The sequence below is a fragment of the Odocoileus virginianus genome, chromosome 9 (assembly GCF_023699985.2).
Source record: "Odocoileus virginianus isolate 20LAN1187 ecotype Illinois chromosome 9, Ovbor_1.2, whole genome shotgun sequence".
Lineage (NCBI taxonomy): Eukaryota > Metazoa > Chordata > Mammalia > Artiodactyla > Cervidae > Odocoileus > Odocoileus virginianus.
The window spans coordinates 53371479-53390272 of NC_069682.1; the positions used below are offsets into that span (position 1 = coordinate 53371479).

Genomic DNA, 18794 nt, shown 5'->3' on the forward strand with positions numbered 1-18794 from the left:
CTCAATGGACATGAGTTTGGGTAAACTCTGGGAGTTGGTGATGGACAGGGAGGCCTGGCGTGCTGCAGTCCATGGAGTTGCAAAGAGTCGGACACGACGGAGCGACTGAACTGAACAGAACTGAAGCTGCTGCTGCTCAGCGGAGCAACCATCCTGTTCCTACAATGAGTAAAATCGAATGACTGAAGGGAACAATACTCAATATTTGGTAATAACCTATAAGGGAAAAGAATCTAACAGCATATATAAATATAAATAATATATATTATTCTTTAGATTCAGATGTGTATGACTGAATCACCGTTCTGCACACCCGAAAGTAACACAATGTTGTAAATCAACTATTCCTCAAAAAAAATCCAAAAAATATTTGATCTATCCAACATGCATGCATGCTAAGTTGCTTCAGTCATATCTGACTCTTTGGGACTCTATGGACCATAACCTGCCAGGCGGCTCTATCCCTGGAATTCTCCAGATAAGAATACTAGAGTGGGTTGCCATGCCCTCCTTCAGGAATTCTTCCCAGCCCAGGGATCGGGAAGTTCTGTCTACTGTCTCCTGCATTAGCAGGAGGGTTCTTTACCATGAGTGCCACCTGGGAACCACCCAATCTATCCAAACCTTTTTTTTTTTAATGAATGAAGATACGCAAACAGAGCCCATTGGGATTATTGGAAACTGATGCACAGTGAACTGTGACCCCTGAAGGAGAATAAAAAAACAAGAATAGAAGGTTAAAAGTGAAATTTGAAGGAATAATGAGCGGTGGGTGAAGTCTGTTATGTTTGTGTTTAGTTTGGTGGTTAATCTGAATCCAGGTTTGTTGCTGCTGGTTGATCAGAATACATGTTGCCATACACTGTCTTAATTTTGGGGTGACTAATGAGATACCATAAGATAACTAGCACAGTAACTAACATGTTTAATCCTAAAAACATCAACTTGTTTGATGTTGGCCTACATGTTTTCCACTTATTCTTAGAGCTCTCACATTTGTCAAATCCAAAGTTACAAACTTATTGGGAAGGAAAGGGTGGGATGAATTGAGAGTGTGGCACTGAAACACATACATTACCGTATGTGAAATTAGACAGCCACTGGAAATTACTGCATGATGCAGGAAGCTCAAATCTGGTGCTCTGGGATAACCTAGAGGGACGGGATGGGGTGGGAGGGAGACTCAAGAGAGAGGGTACATATGTACACCTATGTTTCATTCATATTGATAAATGGCAAAACCAAGATAATATTGTAAACCAATTATCCTCCAATTAAAAATAAATTTAAAAAATGAAGTTACAAACTCATTGGACAAATGCAAATACTGAGCAAATATCTGTGTTCTCTTCAAAATATTGCATATATACCTATTAAGAAGCATGTTCAATATTCACATGCAAATTCAAGATAAGTGACTTCAAAGCCACACACAATCATTTAGAATAGTTTCATTCGGTGAAGGTGCAGAAAATGCAGAATGGGTCCAAGTAAATGACATGTGATATACCTCTTGCTGCGATCGCACTGTTTTAATAAACTTGCTTCATTTTTTTTGAAAATGTGCCCCCAGACAATTTACACATTTTCCCCAAGCACACACACACACCAAAGGGTTAGATATCTAACATCCTGGAATTGCTGGCAATGGTGGAAAGGGAAATTGCAGGTAAAGGGGAATAAGCAGATCAATAAAATAAGATGTGCCCGCACAGACCAGTGATGGCTGTGGGCTGTGACCTGGAGACCATCTTTGACGCTTTTTCTGAGGAAAAAGATTCTCACCTTGTACCTGCTCCCTGGAGGCATCCAATATTGCCTGTTTACTATGCATCCTGCTGGGGTGGGCAAAGCTTAAACATACGCAAACAGATACACATGCTCCCCCAACACCGCATGCTTGCTCACTTTTCGTACAAAGGGAAGCATGGGTGAAGTTATGCTGCTTGGTCTGTTGCTTGTTTCTTGTTTCCCAGTCAAGTTTTGATGGTGAGATTGGAAGAACTGGGGCATGGGACAGGGTTTTCACCATATGGGGGAAAAAAAATCTGGGAGGATAAATCCAAGATGCAGATATCCACCCTTGATCTTCCTGGAGCATTACGAATCTCCATCCAATCCTCACTTTGCTTCAGTTAAGTCATAGTGAGTTTCTGTTATGTGTAACCGATGAATCCTGACCAATGCATTCAAATGCCACTTGGATCATACATTAGATTTCCAAATGCTTGAGTCTCTTCTCTGGACTTGTGTTTTGTTCTAATGCTCTGTCTCTTTATAACATGGTTGGAATATTTAGAATATTTTTTATATCTAGTCGGCAAGTCTCCTGTCCATAACCTTCATTTTCAGAATTTTATTTGCTTTTCTTTTGTATGATACAATCTCCAGGGTGAACTACATAGCATAATTTTTCTGCTTTAAAAAAATCAGGGTAGGGAAAAAAAAAATCAGGGTAGGAAATTTCCTAGAGGTCCGGTGGTTAGGACTCTGCCCTTCCATGGTAGGGGCCATGGGTTGGATTCCTGGTTGGGGAACCAAGATCCCACAAGCCACATGGAGTGACAAAAAAAAAAAAATGTACTCTGAGGTTGTGTTACATTTAGAGGTTGGTTTAGAGAGAATTGTCATCTTTCAATGTGGAGTCCTCCTAGCCAAGCACAAGGAGGGTTTTTTTTTTTTTTTTAGTCCAATTTTCCTTTCTGTATTTCAGTAAAGGTACAGTTTTCATCTTATAAAAACCTGTGCTTGTTACGTTTGTTCTTAAATATTTTATAACTTTTCTTTTTGTTGTGGTTTGTATCTTTTTCCAGTTTTACTATATAAGAGGTTAGTGTTAGTGTTGATATATGTGCTATAAACTGAGTGCGTTTACTCTGTACCCAGCCATCAGGTGGTTTTTAGGGTGGGTCTAATTATTGACAGTAAACAATCTGCTTGCAATGCAGAAGACCCTGGTCCGGGAAGATCCCCTGGAGAAGGGAATGGCACCCCACTCCAGTATTCTTGTCTGGAGAATTCCATGGACTTCTATGTCCACGGGATCGCAAAGAGCCGGACACGACTGAGCGACTAACACACCAATTATTGCAAGAAATATGTGTGTGTGGGCTCAATTGCTCAGTCATGTCTGACTCCTTGCAGCCCCAAGGACTGTAGCCCGCCAGGCTCCCCTGTCCATGGAATTTTCCAGGCAAGAATACTGGAGTGGGTTGCCATGCCCTTCTCCAGGGGATCTTCCCAACCCGGGGATCGAACCCGTGTCTCTTAAATCTCCTGCATTGGCAGGCAGGTTCTTTACCACTAGTGACACCAAGAAATATAGACTCCCTGGAAGTAATCAAGGTGTGTATGTGGGAGGGTAGGAAACTGAGTGGTGGCTGAGGGGAACCCAGGCCAAGCACAGAGGCATGGGCCTGGGAGGCTGGTGAGAGAGAACCCAGCTCGGCCACCTGGCTCCTCCCACCATTCCTGGTTACCATTTCAGCTCCAAAGTGGTCCAGCTGCCGCTCCGTGGCCACCCCCAATATGCTTCCTCTGCAGCATCTGTCACCAGTGGCTGTTTCCATGTGGTTCTTTCCTCACAGTCCTGAGGGAAGAAATCCAGTGGCCTTGCCTCCCTTTCTGTGTCCTGCATGCGCCCTGCCTTTCTGCATGTTCCTCCCATGTTCAGTGCCATGTAGCTGGGAGAATGGGGCCATTTGGAATTTTAAAATCACACACGACATGCTCACTGAGCTTTTGACCCTTGGCAGAAACGTTAGGACTTCCCCGGTGGAGCTAGTGGTAAAGAATCCACCTGCCAACGCAGGAGATGCGAGAGCGTCTGTCTGTGCCTGTCTCTTTCCAGGCACAGAGCAGGCAGAGGTCCCCACGGTCAGCGGAGAGCTCAGTGGCGCCAGAGAGGGCAGGGAGCGCAGAGGTTAGGAGCAGGGGTTCTGGGGACTTCCCTGTGGTCCTGTGGTTAGGACTAGCGCTGCCACGGCAGAGGGCACCAGTCCGATCTCCAGTGTGGGAACTAAGATCCTGCATGCCCTGTGGCCCCCAGCACTGCCAAAAATAAAAAAAGGAGTGATTCTGGAGCCAGAGCAGAGTTCCAGGAGCCTGGTGACCTCAAATGAAGGATGCTTTCCTGTACCTCAGTTTCCTCCTCCATAGATGGAGGGATTAAAAACATAATGTAGTATAATGTAGTTTAGTTGTATATAACTTAATGTGTACTATTGTATCCATTATACACATGTAACTATGATATGAAATATAAAACTATATAGTAATGTAGCATATTGTTGTGTGTGCTCAGTCATATCTGACTCTTTGTGGCCCCACGGACTGTAGCCTGCCAGGCTCATCCATCCATGGAATTTTCCAGGCGAGAATACTGGAGCCGGTTGCCATGCTCTTCACCAGGGGATCTTCCCAATGCAGGGATCGAACCAGAGTCTCTTGCATCTCCTGCTTTGGCACATGGGAGGCCCTAAATAAAACACATTAGTAGATATTAATCTATATAACAAAATATAGTATAGCACAATAAATTATATAATTGGTAATATATTACTTTATATATATGTAATTATAGCATGTGAAATGTTATATAAGTATGTAGTAATATAAAAATATAACCATGACTAATCGGTAATAAAATAAAATTTATAATGCATAGCATAACAAATTATATATAATTTAATAGATAATGTGTAAATTCACATATATGTGTAATTATAAGCTATGTTATATAAATATATGTAGTAACAACACATTTTTGATCTATAATATCATATGACACAAACAGAATTTAAAGCCTCTTACAATTGTCAAAAGTATTGAAGTATTTTGACAAGGCCTAGCCCATAATAAACATTAAGTAAGTATAAAATTTTATTGCTATAGCTGTATAGTTTATGAGTAGCAAAGAATTAAACAGTGCCTGGCCCAGGGTAACTACTCCATAGATGTCATCTTTTATTGGTATGTAGTAGGTGAGTATTAAAACACAGTGCCCAGTGCTCGAGTTAATTTTATACTATAGCACACTTAGCAAGCTTTCTTTGGGATTTTCTTAGGTCATACAATCATATCATCCACACATAATGAGAATGTTACCTTCTACTTTCTCGTGTATTTAACTCCATTTGTTATTATTATTTTGTCCAATTGTTCTAGCAGTTTTTCAAAACAAAATTAAATAACAGTGATGAGAACAGAAATTTGTTGTTGTTCCTGACTTCAAAAATGTTGAGTATTGCTGGCTGTTGGATCCATTCTCACTACCAGTGATGTTAAGGAAGTGTCCTTTTATTACTATTCTGCCAAGGCCTTTTAAAAAAAACAACGAACCAGGAAGAGACCTAATGCCCTCAAAAGCCTTTTCAATTCCCACTGAGTTACTGAAGGGTCTTCTCCTTTGTTCTATTAACTCGAGAAACATACTGACTGATTTGTGATGCTCATCCTTTGCCTTCTGTCCCTAAACCCCACTTTCTGTGGTCTGGATCCTATTACCACGATTCAATTTATCTCTTAATTTGTAAAGAGGTGCATCAAGCATCAGGGTCAGGAGACAAAGGATCAGTATCATATGGGGGAAGAACTAAATCAGGCAGACACAAACCCAAGGTAATAAGATTCCTCAGATGGTACCAACTGGTGGAACCAGCTTTGATGAACCTAAAGTCACAATGGAATGCAGAGGAAAACTGTCAGAATTGCTTATTTTGAGGATAAGGGCAGAAATTGACTCCTGAAACTCACCTGAATTTAATATCTTACAGTAAAGGTTTGAGTTGCAGCAGACTCACTGAATCAAGCCTGGAAAAGCTCTTATCATGGTCATATGTGAGGATGAATTAATTCTGTGTCTGAATTTAAAACTCCTAATTGGGGGGGAAAAGTGACATATGTTTAATTTTTCTCTTCAGTATGTAGATGTAAAACAAATCCTCTTTTATGTAGAAAGAACAGTTTTACTTTGAAGACACTATGGATTTCATCAAGGGTTGAATCTTGATCGATTGAACTCATCACAGGCACACACCAGGGACCTCATTGTGTCTCTACTACTATTATTACTACTACTTAATAAAGTAAAAGCCATAAGGCAAAGGGTAAGCTACTACTACAACTTCAATTTATTGCTGAAACTATTATAAGAATATTTGAACCTCTATATGAAGAAAATGGAGATGTTTATAGTTGCAGAGAGAAGCAATTATGGAATTCTTTATGGGGTGATTTGTCAATGGATTGTATGATCAGTTACAATTTTATGGGTAAAGGTTTAATGCTTTGTTATCATGTACTGTCATTTGAATTTAACCTGGATTATCTCCTGGTTTTTAGATTTTCCAGTTACTAATTAAAGAAAGGTCCCTTCTCCTTTGCAACGTGTGTTCATTTCTGCAATATGTATTCATTGGATTCTGGTTCCTAGAGACAAATAAGAATTATTCCAGCTACTTCAGTGATAATAATTTTTTTTTTTTGAGGAGAGAAAACTTGAATTTCTCCTTAAAACTTATTGCACCAGTTTGATTTCCCCCTTACCTTTTTACCATTTTTTTCTTTAGGAGCTTCTATTTCTCTGATTTACAGCTTTTTAGTGGCCAGTCTATTTGCAATTTGGTACTAAAAAAATTTTTTTGGCTTGAAATTAAGGGGAGAATGCATCATCAGATCACCTGAATGAAACTACATTAAAGGGTTCATCAAACTTAAAGAACCTAAGGCATTAGAATCTTGAGAGCCATGAGAAAGATTTTGGTAGGTAGGGTCAGGGAGGTCTTACATTCACCTTCTTATTATTGAAAGAACCACCGTGATGATCTCATTAATTTCAAGAGACAATTGATGGAAAGGCCCTCCTGTTTCTCCGGGTGTTTTGTTTTCAAACTCTTCATGACTTAGAATGACAGGTGCTCTTCTGGGCTGTATGGTCAAGGCCATTGATTCCAGATTCTTAAATGGGAGTATTTCTTTCTTTCACTCTCTTCCTAAACCTACTCCCAAGTCTGACCTCCCAGCCAGACTTCTGGCTCTCAGTTTGTATTTCTTACTTTAGAGAGGAAGGAATCTGGGATGCAAGGCTAGAGACCACCTACATAGCAAGACTCGAAGTCCCTAAGTACAAAACCACATTTGTGTCTCAAAATGTGTGCTCTAAAGACATGGAGGGCATCCAGACTTCCTTGGGGTTGTGCTCAGCAGCTTGAGCTCCTTGCTTATCATTTGGTCCAGCACAGGTCCACAGGGTGAATCAGTGATGGGGAAAGGATTTCCTGGACGGCACATTGACTTCCCAGGTGGAGCAGTAGTAAAGACTCCACCTGCTAATGCAGGAGAGGCAAGAGACTTGGGTTCAATCCCTAGGTCGGGGAGATCCCCCGGAGAAAGGAAATGGCAACCCCACTCCAGTATTCTTGCCTGGAGAGTTCCATGGACAGAGGAGCCTGGTGGGCTACAGTCCATGGGGTCACATAGAGTTGGATGCGATTGAGTACTGCACATCACATATTGACTGTCTTTCAGCAACATCACTGATTTATTTCCAATCCAACAAATTTGGGTCTTACTTAGGTCAGAGTTTAAAACCACAGGCTCTGGAGCCTGATTACCTGGATCTGAATCCCAGCACTGCCCCTTGTGGCTGCTTGATTGTAGACCAAGGAAGTTGTTCAGCTTCTGGTTGTCGGGTTCCTTGTCTGTGAAACACGGATGATAATAGCCCTTGGGTTATTCCTTGTAAAGCACTAGACAAGGTCAAGCAGGTAGTGGGCACTGAGTAACACCGTGGCTCTTACTTTTATTGTTAATTTACTTTAGCAAGTCTCTCATGGACCACTGATGTGATTACATGTAATTCTTATTTTTTTTCCATAAACTTATTTATTTTTGGCTGCACTGAGTCTTCCTTGCTGTGAGGTGGCTCTCTCAAGCAGTGGAGAATGGGTGCTACTCTCTAGCTGCGATGCATGGGCTTCTCATTGCAGTGGCTTCTCTTGCTCCTGACTATGGGCTCTATCTAGAGCATGCAGGCTCAGTTGTTGTGGCTCATGGGTTTAGTTGCTCCACGGCATGTTGGACCTTGGTGGACCAGGGATTAAATCCATGTCCCTTGCACTGGCAGGCAGATTTTTAACCACTGGACCACCAGGGAAGTCCTAATTCTTGTTTATAATTATTTGCAATGATCACTCATTACCCTGGAAGTTAAAAAAAAATAAAGTTTAATCTTGATATTTAGGATTTTTCTTTCTTTTTTCTTGTTTTTAAAATATTGATACAAAGTGAGCACATAAAGAATTAGATGGGGGTGTCAGGTACAACATGATGACTATTGTTAATAAGATTATTGTCTATTTGAAAGTTGCTAAGAGAGACCTTGAAAGTTCTCATCACAAAATTTTTTAACTGTGTGGTGATGGATGGATGTTAAATTTATTGTGGTGATCATTTTAATAAATAAGTCAAATCATTATGTTGCACACCTGAAGCAGATATAATATTGTATGTCAATTATGTCTCAATTTTAAAAATTAGAATAATTAATGAGCCCTCCAGGACTCATCTTTCAGGTTCAACCAGGATGGACTCAAAGCTAATCTTGTTTGGCCTCTGTCCGATACCAGTGATGTCCTGGAACTGACTTGTTCTGCCTGCCAAGACCCAGTTCCATGTTCTGTTCCAAGACCCAAGATTCTCTTCCCAATTCTGTGTTCAATGACACACTGCTGGGAGTTTGCAGCCAACCATGGTGGGAGTATTTACATCATGGAAATTGGCAAATGCTACAAATCAAGCCTTCTCCCCTGTTCCCACTTCTGTGCTGGAAGAGCCTGTTGTTGAGGAATTACCAGACACCTGCTGCTACAACTCCCACCCCCACCCCATTAGATTCTTTTGGAACATCATATTATTTTGTTTCAGTTTGTACATCTAAAATATTACAGTTCCTTTAAAAATAAAACCATAATTCCCTTGTCACATACTAAAAAGTTAACACTAATTTTTAAAATATTGTCAAACATCCACATGTTCAAATTTCCCTGATAATTTCGTTACTTTTTATATTTCTAGTTTTACTTTTTTCATAATTGTTGTTTTGTTCAAATAAGAATTCCAAATAGGTCTGAACTGCAGGGTGGCAAAATCTAAATTAGGGAAAGCTCTAGAGGACAAATAACCCTTTTCCTTCCACAACTAAATAAATTGTGATAAGAGTTGTTTAAAAAAGAAAAAGGAAGAGAGGGAGAAAGCTATGAATTAGGCAAAATTTCATAGTTTTATATGAGGGAGAATGGATACATGTATGTATGTGGCTGAGTCCCTTTGCCCTCCACCGTAACTATCACCGTATTGTTAATCGGCTACGTGTATGCGTGTGTTAGTTGCTCAGTCATGTCCGACCCTATCCAGCCCCACAGACTGTAGCCCACCAGGCTTCTCTGTCCATGGGATTCTCCAGGCAAGAATACTGGAGTGGATTACACTGCCCTCCTCCAGGGGATCTTCCCGACCCAGGGGTCAAAACCAGGTCTCCTGCATTGCAAGCGGGCTATTTACCATCTGAACCACAAGGGAAGCCCTATGCTCCAATATAAAATAAAAAAAGTCATATAAATGAAATACAACATATGAGTCCTATCCAAGCAGTAGATTCCCATGTTTTCTCCTAAAAATTCTGTTATTTTACCTTTCACATGCTAATTGATTTTACCCATCTTTATTGAGGTATAATAGATAATGGAAGGACTTCCCTGGTAGCTCAGCTGGTAAAGAATCTGCCTACATACAGAGCGAAGTAAGCCAGAAAGATAAAGACCATTACAGTATACTAACACATATATATGGACTTTAGAAAGATGGTAACGATAACCCTATATGCAAAACAGAAAAAGAGACTCAGATGTATAGAACAGACTTGTGGACTCTGGGAGAAGGTGAGGGTGGGATGTTTCAAGAGAACAGCATTGAAACATGTATATTATCTAGGGTGAAACAGATCACCAGCCCAGGCTGGGTACATGAGACAAGTGCTCGGGCCTGGTGCACTGGGAAGACCCAGAGGGATCGGGTGGAGAGGGAGGTGGGAGGGGGGACTGGGATGGGGAATACATGTAAATCCGTGGCTAATTCATTTCAATGTATGACAAAAACTACTGTAATGATGTAAAGTAATTAGCCTCCAACTAATAAATGGGAAAAAAAAATAAAAAAATAAAATAAAATCAACCAAGAAAAAAAAAAAAAATAAAAATAAAAACACTGAAAAAAAAAAAAAAAAGAATCTGCCTACAATACAAGAGCCCCTGGTTCAATTCCTGGGTCGGGAAGATCCCCTGGAGAAGGGATAGGCCACCCACTCCAGTATTTTTGGGCTTCCTTGGTGGCTCAGCCAGAAAAGAATCCGCCTGCAATGCAGGAGACCTGGGTTCGATCCCTGGGTTGGGAAGTTTCTACAACAGCTACCCACTCCAGTATTCTGGCCTGGAGAATTCCATGGACTATGGAAAATGTATGTATTTAGCTTGTACAATTTGGTGTTTTGGTATATGTATACATTGTGAAACTATCACCATAATCAAGTTCATTAACATATTCATCATGTCACATGGTTATGATTTTCTTTTCTGTTTTTTCTTTGTAGTGAGAACACTTAGGGGCCACTCTCCTAGCAAATTTAAAGCACAATGCAGTATTAACTACAGTCATATTGTGTACATCAGATCCCCAAACTTATTCATTTGCATAGCTGAAACTTTACCTCCTAAATTATCCCTCCCCTCCCCTGCATAACCCCAACCCCTGGCAACCATCAGTCCTAACCCTCTGCTTCTGGGAGTTTCACTCTGTTAGATCCCACACATATGGAAGATCACCCAGTACTTGTCCTTTTGTGTCTAGCTTATTTCACTTGCCATAATGCCACCTAGGTTCATTCATATTGTCCTAAATGACAGGATTTACTTTTTTTTTAAAGGTTGGATAATATTCCATTGCATATACACGATTTTCTTTTATCTATTTGTCCACAAACTGCTGTACACCTGAAACTAACACAACATTGCAAATTAACTTCAAATTTTAAAAAAATGGTAAAAAAAATAAGTCAACTCAAAATACATTAAAGACTTAAATATAAGACCTGAAGCCATAACACTAATACAGGAAAACACAGGAAAAAAGTTTTTGATAATGGTCAGGGTGGTGAGTCTTTGGATACTGAAAACACAGGCAACAAAAGCAAAAATAGGTGAGTGAGATTGCATTAAACCAAAAAGGTTGAGCACAGAAACACTCAACAGAGGGAAAAGACAATGTAGGGAATAGAAGAATAGATGTGCATAAGTGGTTAATATCCAAAATTGGTAAGGGACTCATAAAACTCAAAAAAAAAAAAGAATCTAATAACCTGAATATAAAATAGGCAAAGGACATGAATAGATATTTCTCAAAAGTAGGCATACATATGGCCAACAGTATATGAAAACACATTCATTATCACTAATCATGTGGGAAATGCAAATCAAAACTACCATGAGATACTGCCTCACCCCTGTCAGAGTGACTGTTCTCAAAAAGGTAAAATCTAAGTGTTGGTGAGGATGAGGAGAACAGGGAACACTTACAAACTATTGATTGGATGTAAATTGGGGTGGCCATTATGGAAAACAGTATGGAGGTTCTTCAAAAAATTAAAAATAGAGCTACCATATGATCCAGTAGTCCTACTTCTGGGTACTCACCAAAAGAAATACAATCAGTGCCTTGAGATAACCCTCCCCCATTCACTGCAGCGTTAGTCACCATAGCTAAGATATGGACACAATCTAGATTGATCTATTTACAGATGGATTAAAAAAAAGAGTGTATATGCAATGGAATATTATTCAACTTTAAGAAAAGAAGTAAGTCCTGTTGTTTATGATAATGTGAATGAACCTGGATGACATTATGCTAAGTGAAATAAGCTAGACACGAAAAGACAAGTACTGGGTGATCTCCCTTATGTGTGGGATCAATCTAACAGAGTGAAACTCACAGAAGCACAACCATAGATATGAAATACATATAATGTAAAATAAACAGTTATATGGGCATATATTATATATTATATAAATATATAATAATATACATTATATAATATATATTACATATATCAAATAATTATATATTATATAGCTATCTATTATATATTACCATTTTTATTACTGTAGCTTTGTAATGTGTTTTTTAGAATATTTATTTATTTGGCTGTGCAAGGCCTCAGTTGCAGCATGCAGGATCTTCGATCTTCTTGTTGCAGCTTGTGGGATTTAGTTCCTTGACTGGGATCAAACTTAGGCCCCCTGCCTTAGGAGCACACAGTCTTACCACACAGACCACCAGGGAGGTCCCTGTAGTGTATTTTTAAAAAGAAAGTGTATTACCCCCACTTTGTTGATCTTATTCAAATTGTTTTTGCTAGTCGGGGGTCTTTTGTTTCATGTCAATTTTAGGATTTTTTTTTTCTATTTCTGTAAAGAATGCTTTTGGGGTTTTGATAGTGAATGTGCTGAATCTATAGACCCATTTTGGGTACAATGGACATTTTAATAATATTCTTCTAATCCATGAAAATAGGATGTCTTTCCACTCACCTATGTTTTCTTTAATTTCCTTCATCAGTGGTTTATTAATTTTTAGTGTACCAGTCTTTCAACTCTTTGGTTTATTTCTAAGTTGCTTTTTCCTTCTTGCTATTGTGATGGAATTGTTTTCTCTATTTCCTTGTAGAATAATGTGTTGCTTGGATAGAATTGAGACCCATTTTTTATATGTTTTTTATCCTGCAACTTTACTGAATTCGTACTAACAGTTTTTTTTGGTTTTTGTTGAGTTTTGAGAATTTTCTACATATACTATCATGTCATCTGCAAACACAATTAATTTTGCTTCTTCCCTTCCAATCTGGATGACTTTTATTTCCTTTTCCTGTCTAATACTCTGGCTACAACTCCTAGTACTATGCTGAACAAAACAGATGAGAGTGGGCATCTTTGTTTTATACTGAATCTTAGAGGAAAAGCTTTCATTTTTGCCCATTTATTACGGTATTGGCTGTGTTTTCCTTGGTGGCCTCATTGGACTGAGGAAAGTTCCTTCTACACTGATTTTGTTGAGAGATGTTAAAAAAAGTATTTATTTATTTCTTTATGGCTGTACTGGGTCTTGGTTACTGCCCGGGCTTTTCTCTAGTTGCCATGAGCAGGGGCTACTCTTCACTGCAGTAGCCGGGCTTCCTTATTGCAGTTGGTGTGTCTTGTTGCAGAACATAGGCTGTGGGGCAGGCGGGCCTTCGTGGTTGTGGTTCCTGGGCTCTAGAGCACAGTCTCAGTAATTGTGGCACACAGGCTTAGTGGCTGTGAAGTATGTGGGATCTTCCCGGACATCTCCAGCATTGGCAGGCAGATTCTTTAGCACTGAGCCACCAGGCAAGCCCCTGTTGAGGGTTTTTAATCATGAATGGATGTTGACATTTGTCAAATGTTTTTCTTGCATTGATTGAGATGATCATGTGATGTTTAATCTTCATGCTGAACTATCTTTATATGCCAGGGATAAATCCCACTGGTTCATGGTATATGATCTTTTTAATGCATTATTAAGTTTGGTTTGTTAGTGTTTTGAGGATTTTTGCATCTATGTTCATCAGGGATATTGGTCTATAGCTTTGGCTATGCCATGTGGCTTACAGGATCTTAGTCCTCTGACTATGGATTGAACCCAGGCCCTAGCAGTGAAAGCAGAGTCCTACCCTGGGGCATGAGGGAATTCCCTCTTATGGTGTCTCTATCTGGGTTTGGTATCAGGGTGTCAGATGCTGGCCTCATAAAATGAGTTTAGAAGTGTTCCCGCTTCTTCTGTTTGGAAGAGTTTGAGAATTGGTATGAATTCCTCTATGAACGTTTAGAATTCATCCATGACACCATCTAGCCCTGGGCTTTTCTTTGTTGGGAAGGATTTGATTACTAATTCAATCTGCTTTATTTGTTATTAGTCTGCTCAGAATTTCTTCTGTTTCTTCTTGATTTAGTTTTGGCGGGTTGTATGTTTCTAGGAATTTATATATTTCATCTAAGTTATCCAGTTTATTGGCATATAATTGTTCACAATAATCCCTTATTATCTTTTAATTCTTAATAGCTGAGGCATCTGTTGTAATGGCTCCTCTTTCCTTTCTGATTTTTAAATTTTGAGTCTTCTTTTTTTCTGTTAGTCTCACTAAGGGTTTGTTGGTTTTGTTTATATTTTCAAAAAACCAATTCCTATTCCCCCCCCCCCGTTTTTCTATTCTCTATTTGATTTGTGCCCTCTATTTGATTTACTTTTGCTCTAATCTTTATTGTTTCTTTTATTTTGCTAGCTTTCAGCTGAGCTTGTTCTTTCTCCAGTTCTTTGAGATGTAAAGTTATGTTGTTTATTTGAGGTCTCTCCTCTTTTTGAATGTTGGAGTCCATCATTATAAACACTCCTCTTAGTGCTGCTCTTACTGCATCCCATAAGTTATGGCATGTTATATTTTCATTTTTGTTTATCCCAACATAGTTTTAAAATTTCCTTTTAATTTTCTCTTTGACTCAATCATCATTCAAGAATGTTTGTAGTGTCCACATATTTGTGAATTTTCCTATTTTCTTACTATTTTGATTTCTAGTTTCATTCCATTTTAGATGGAAAAGATACTTAGAATGATTTTAATGTTAAATTAATTGCAGTATGTTTTGTGACTTAACACATGATTTATCCTGGAGAATATTTCATGTGCATTTGAGAATAATATTTATTCAGCAGTATATATCTGTTAAGTCTTAGTGTCTATGTGTTTGTTATGTTGTTCAAGTCAGCTGTTGGGTAGATCATTCAGAAGGAAAATCAAACTTGAAAGGCTATTGATTTTTGCATGTTCATCTTAGAACTCTGTTCTTTGCTAAATTCTCAATTTTTAGTAATTGTTTTTCTGTGAACTTTTGGGGGGAGTTAAGTTATTTAATTATATCATTTGTGATGAAGAATAGTTTTATTTCTTTCCAATTCTCAGACCGCTAATTGTTTTCTTTTGTCTAATAGAATTCGCTTATATGCTCCATAAAATGATATAGTATGGCAACCTTGTCTTTTTTTATTCTTATTTCTGACATTGGTAGAAAAGCTCTAGATTTTCTTCATCAAGTAAAATGTTGAGTATTGGAGAAAAATATCTTATAGATGTATCATATTTAATAATTTATATATAGCATTTATATAATATAATTAATGTTATGTATATGTTACATAACTTCATCATATTAAGGGAGCATCCATTAATCACTATTTTCTTGGATTATTAAAAAATATAAATAGGTATTAAATTATGGCAAATATTACTGTTTTGCTAATATTGAACCAACCTTGAATTCAAAGAATAAATCTCACCTAGGCATGATGTTTTATTTTTTTAATCTAATATTGGATTCTGCTTGCTTATATTTTAAAGCTTTATGATTGATATTCATAAATGAGATTGATCTATAATTTTATTTTTGGATGCAATCTTTGGCATGTTTTAGAATCAGTGTTTTACTTTATAAAAATAATTTTGAAATTTTCCTTTGGTTATATGCTTGAATAATTTAAGTAGCATTAGAATTATTTGAACTTTAAAGATTTAGTAGAATTCCCCTATGTAACTACCTGGGTCTGCCTTTTTCCATTTCCTCACTATATATAAAGAATCCTTTCTTCCCTTTCATCCTAGATTCTTTTTTTATGTATACATTACTGAAAAAAAATCAAATGAATCATAGGTAGATAGTTCTGTGAATTTTCTCAAATAGAATATGCTTGCTTAGTCAGCATTTAGATCAAGAAACAGACCCTGGAGCCCCATAAACCACCTTCATGTGTTCTTGCACTCTCTAGCTTCCCACAAGAGCCTGAAGCTCTTTGGTCATGGTGTTCTCTAGGCTCTGTATTTTTTTTTTTCTATATTATATGGTCTGCTTAGTCTTTTTTTTTTTTTTTTTTTTGATCTCCAATCAATTTTGATTAACCAGTATTTTTCTGGAAAATTATCTATTTCATCCAAGCTTTCAAACTGATTTACATATAATTATGCAAGTTAGTTCTTTATGATTTGAATGTTTTACCTGTTGTACTCCCTAATCCTTAAAAACAACAGGTTCTGGCTGGAAATGTTCCATTAAGGTCCATGCAACAAAAGATTACAAATCCATGTGTGTGTGTGTGCGCGCGCGCGCATGCACGCGCACACGCACGCATGAGTGTGCAATACTGTTATTGAACAGATACTTTTCTGGCTGGCTGGCTAGCTAGCTAGCTATTTATTTAGCCATGTAACTATCTTGCTAACCTGGTATCTCTGTATATTTCACATGGTAGAGAGAATGAAGGGCATCTACAAAGCATGTGCATTCCAGATGAAAGAGCTGATTGGGGCGTCCTGTTCTTTCTGCTTTAGGCTAAGATATACCATTTTGCAACCAGGAGAGAGAAGCCAAGAGAATTGTGGAGGCATTGGCTCTGCCATTTGATGAGCTGCCGAGATAAAACCAGGAAACACCTACCTCCAGAATTCTTGGTGAGAGACGTAAGCCTCTGTTTGTTCCACTCCAAGTCAGGTTCCGTTATGTGTAGCTGAATACATTCCTAACTGATACAGAGAACAAGACAGGCAAAATCAGACAATTGTTTTGTTCATAGTATATAACTGTTAATACATAGAAAAATTATCATAGAGACACTAAATTCCCCAACTCTCTATTAGCAACCTGAGTAGCAGTTACACTAATTGAGTATTTCATGATCTTTAGAGCGTAACCAGTGTTAAAAGCATAGTCTGCATAAATTATTCACAATGTCTTAGATATATTTTACCTTTTTTATTTTTGTACAGTGGGGTAACAGATTGGGCACATCTTACATGGATGATAGGGTACATTCTCCTAGGGTTTCAAAATGATTAAGTGGAATAACCCCTACAAAGGGCCTAGGACACTGTCTGGCACATAAAGTGCCAGTAAAGTGCTCCATAAATGCTAACAATAATATTTTAATAATTAATATCGATAAAGAAGAGTGATGTTTGCTACTGGTAACTCATACTTAAATGAACAGCTCCTTCTTATCCTCTGTATTCCAGTAAGAAAAGCCTCCTCCTCCAAAAAGCCCTCCCTGGCTATTCTATCTCAAGTGGAATCCCTCCAGTGGTTCCCATTCCCCATTGCCCCCAACCTGTTTACTAGCCCAGAGGCCTTGTCATCATCTGTAATTCAATTATTTATTTGGTAAATGCATGTCTCCCCTGAGAGATGTAAACCCCATGAGAGCTGAATTCCCAGTGGCTGGCATAGATTCTCTACTCTCTATTTGTTGAATAAAAAGACCAAAAAATGTCCAAGAAACCATTATGATAAGAGAATACCATTTGACATAGAAGGGCTGTGATGAGGTGGCCATTTCTTTGGGGATAATTTTGAAAGTGAAGATGGGTAAAAATTCTAGACCTTCTTCAAACTAAAGCTTCATCAGGCCACTTAGTGGTTTATTATTAGTGGTAAAGAATCTGCCTGCATTTCAGGAGACATAGGAGATGCAGTTTCAATCCCTGGGTTGGGGCGTGTGTCCAGTGTCACTCTGAGGGAGCAGGACCCTCCTCCCTTCCACTCTGCTGCCTACTCACGAATCTCTCTACCCCCATCACCACCGGCTATGGAATCCAATGGAGTCATGCAGGATTTCCCCTTGGGGTCCTGGGTCATGGTCTCCCCACAACTGACATCCTGGAAAGACTAGCAGGAGACCCTCTCTCTTTTCCCGTATTGTCTACAACTATAGGACCTGATAGCAGCCAAACAGTGGGCTTTGGCTACCTGAGTTTGAAGCCCATCTTCCCTGCTTACTAACCTTTCTTGGGGCAAGTTACTTTGGCCTCTCTAGGCCGTGTTTAGTCATTGGTAAAAACGGCGGAAACAGCGGACCTTGCTTGCTTAGGCGCTGATGGGTGCCTGGTAGATGCTGGATAACTGATTCTTATTACCTTCCTTCTGGACGTCATCACAATCTCTGCCAGTTTTGATCAGCAAGGGCCTGGGGTTCTGGGATTGCATTTTTCACGTATACATGTTCTATAGCCTGAGAGTTTGTTTCCTAACTGTGATGGATATGTGGCCACCGCTATGGCAAGTGAAAGTGGATTATTCGGAGAAGGTTCTAGAATCCCTGGGTGGGTGGGGCCTCTTGGCGGCCATCTTGGAAGAGGGGCTGGGGAGCTATTCTCTGCCAGCACTTTACCTGGATGGGTGTTTTTATGGTGGGCTGGTCCTGTAGTTGTTGCCAAGGGTTTAGTGTTTATTTGGTGTACTTTGGAGGATTATGTGAATATAAGGGGTCTTTGGATGTATTTGCATAGCAAGCACTCATGTCGATTGTATGTTCATTTGGATGGCTTTTGAGTGCCATTTTGTGATGAAATCTCGCTAGTAAGCACACAATTTTTATGTGGAATGAATGTTACATAGGAACTTTGGGAAGGTTAATGGATAGGGGGTGTTTGCTACTTTTCTTGCCCTTGGTGGCACACTCTTTGCTCACCTCTGCAGTACTGAGCTTGAGGAGTAATTGGCTGGGATTAAGTTGACCTGGAAAATAGAACAGGAAATAGGGTTTGGGCCTGATGTACAGAGTCAACTTAACTGATGTCCCATTTGGCCTGTTTCAGAGGGTGCAATGGTTGATGCTGGGGGTGAGCTGGTCTC

The 18794-nt window shown here is 39.0% G+C and overlaps 1 long non-coding RNA gene across 3 annotated transcripts; it reads right to left on the bottom strand.

Annotated features, from left to right (window-relative positions):
* Positions 1–428: 428 nt before the first annotated feature.
* Positions 429–18183, bottom strand: LOC110145033 (uncharacterized). Of its 3 annotated transcripts, none has more exons than XR_002316068.2 (3): positions 18077–18183; positions 16605–16690; positions 429–4477 (listed from the first exon to the last, which is right to left on the bottom strand). It is a non-coding gene; the product is annotated as an uncharacterized lncRNA (long non-coding RNA). The 3 variants fall into 3 exon arrangements; XR_002316065.2 differs by lacking the exon at positions 429–4477 and adding an exon at positions 7584–7700; XR_002316067.2 differs by lacking the exon at positions 429–4477 and adding an exon at positions 7584–7700 and having other exon boundaries at positions 17944–18183.
* Positions 18184–18794: the final 611 nt, after the last annotated feature.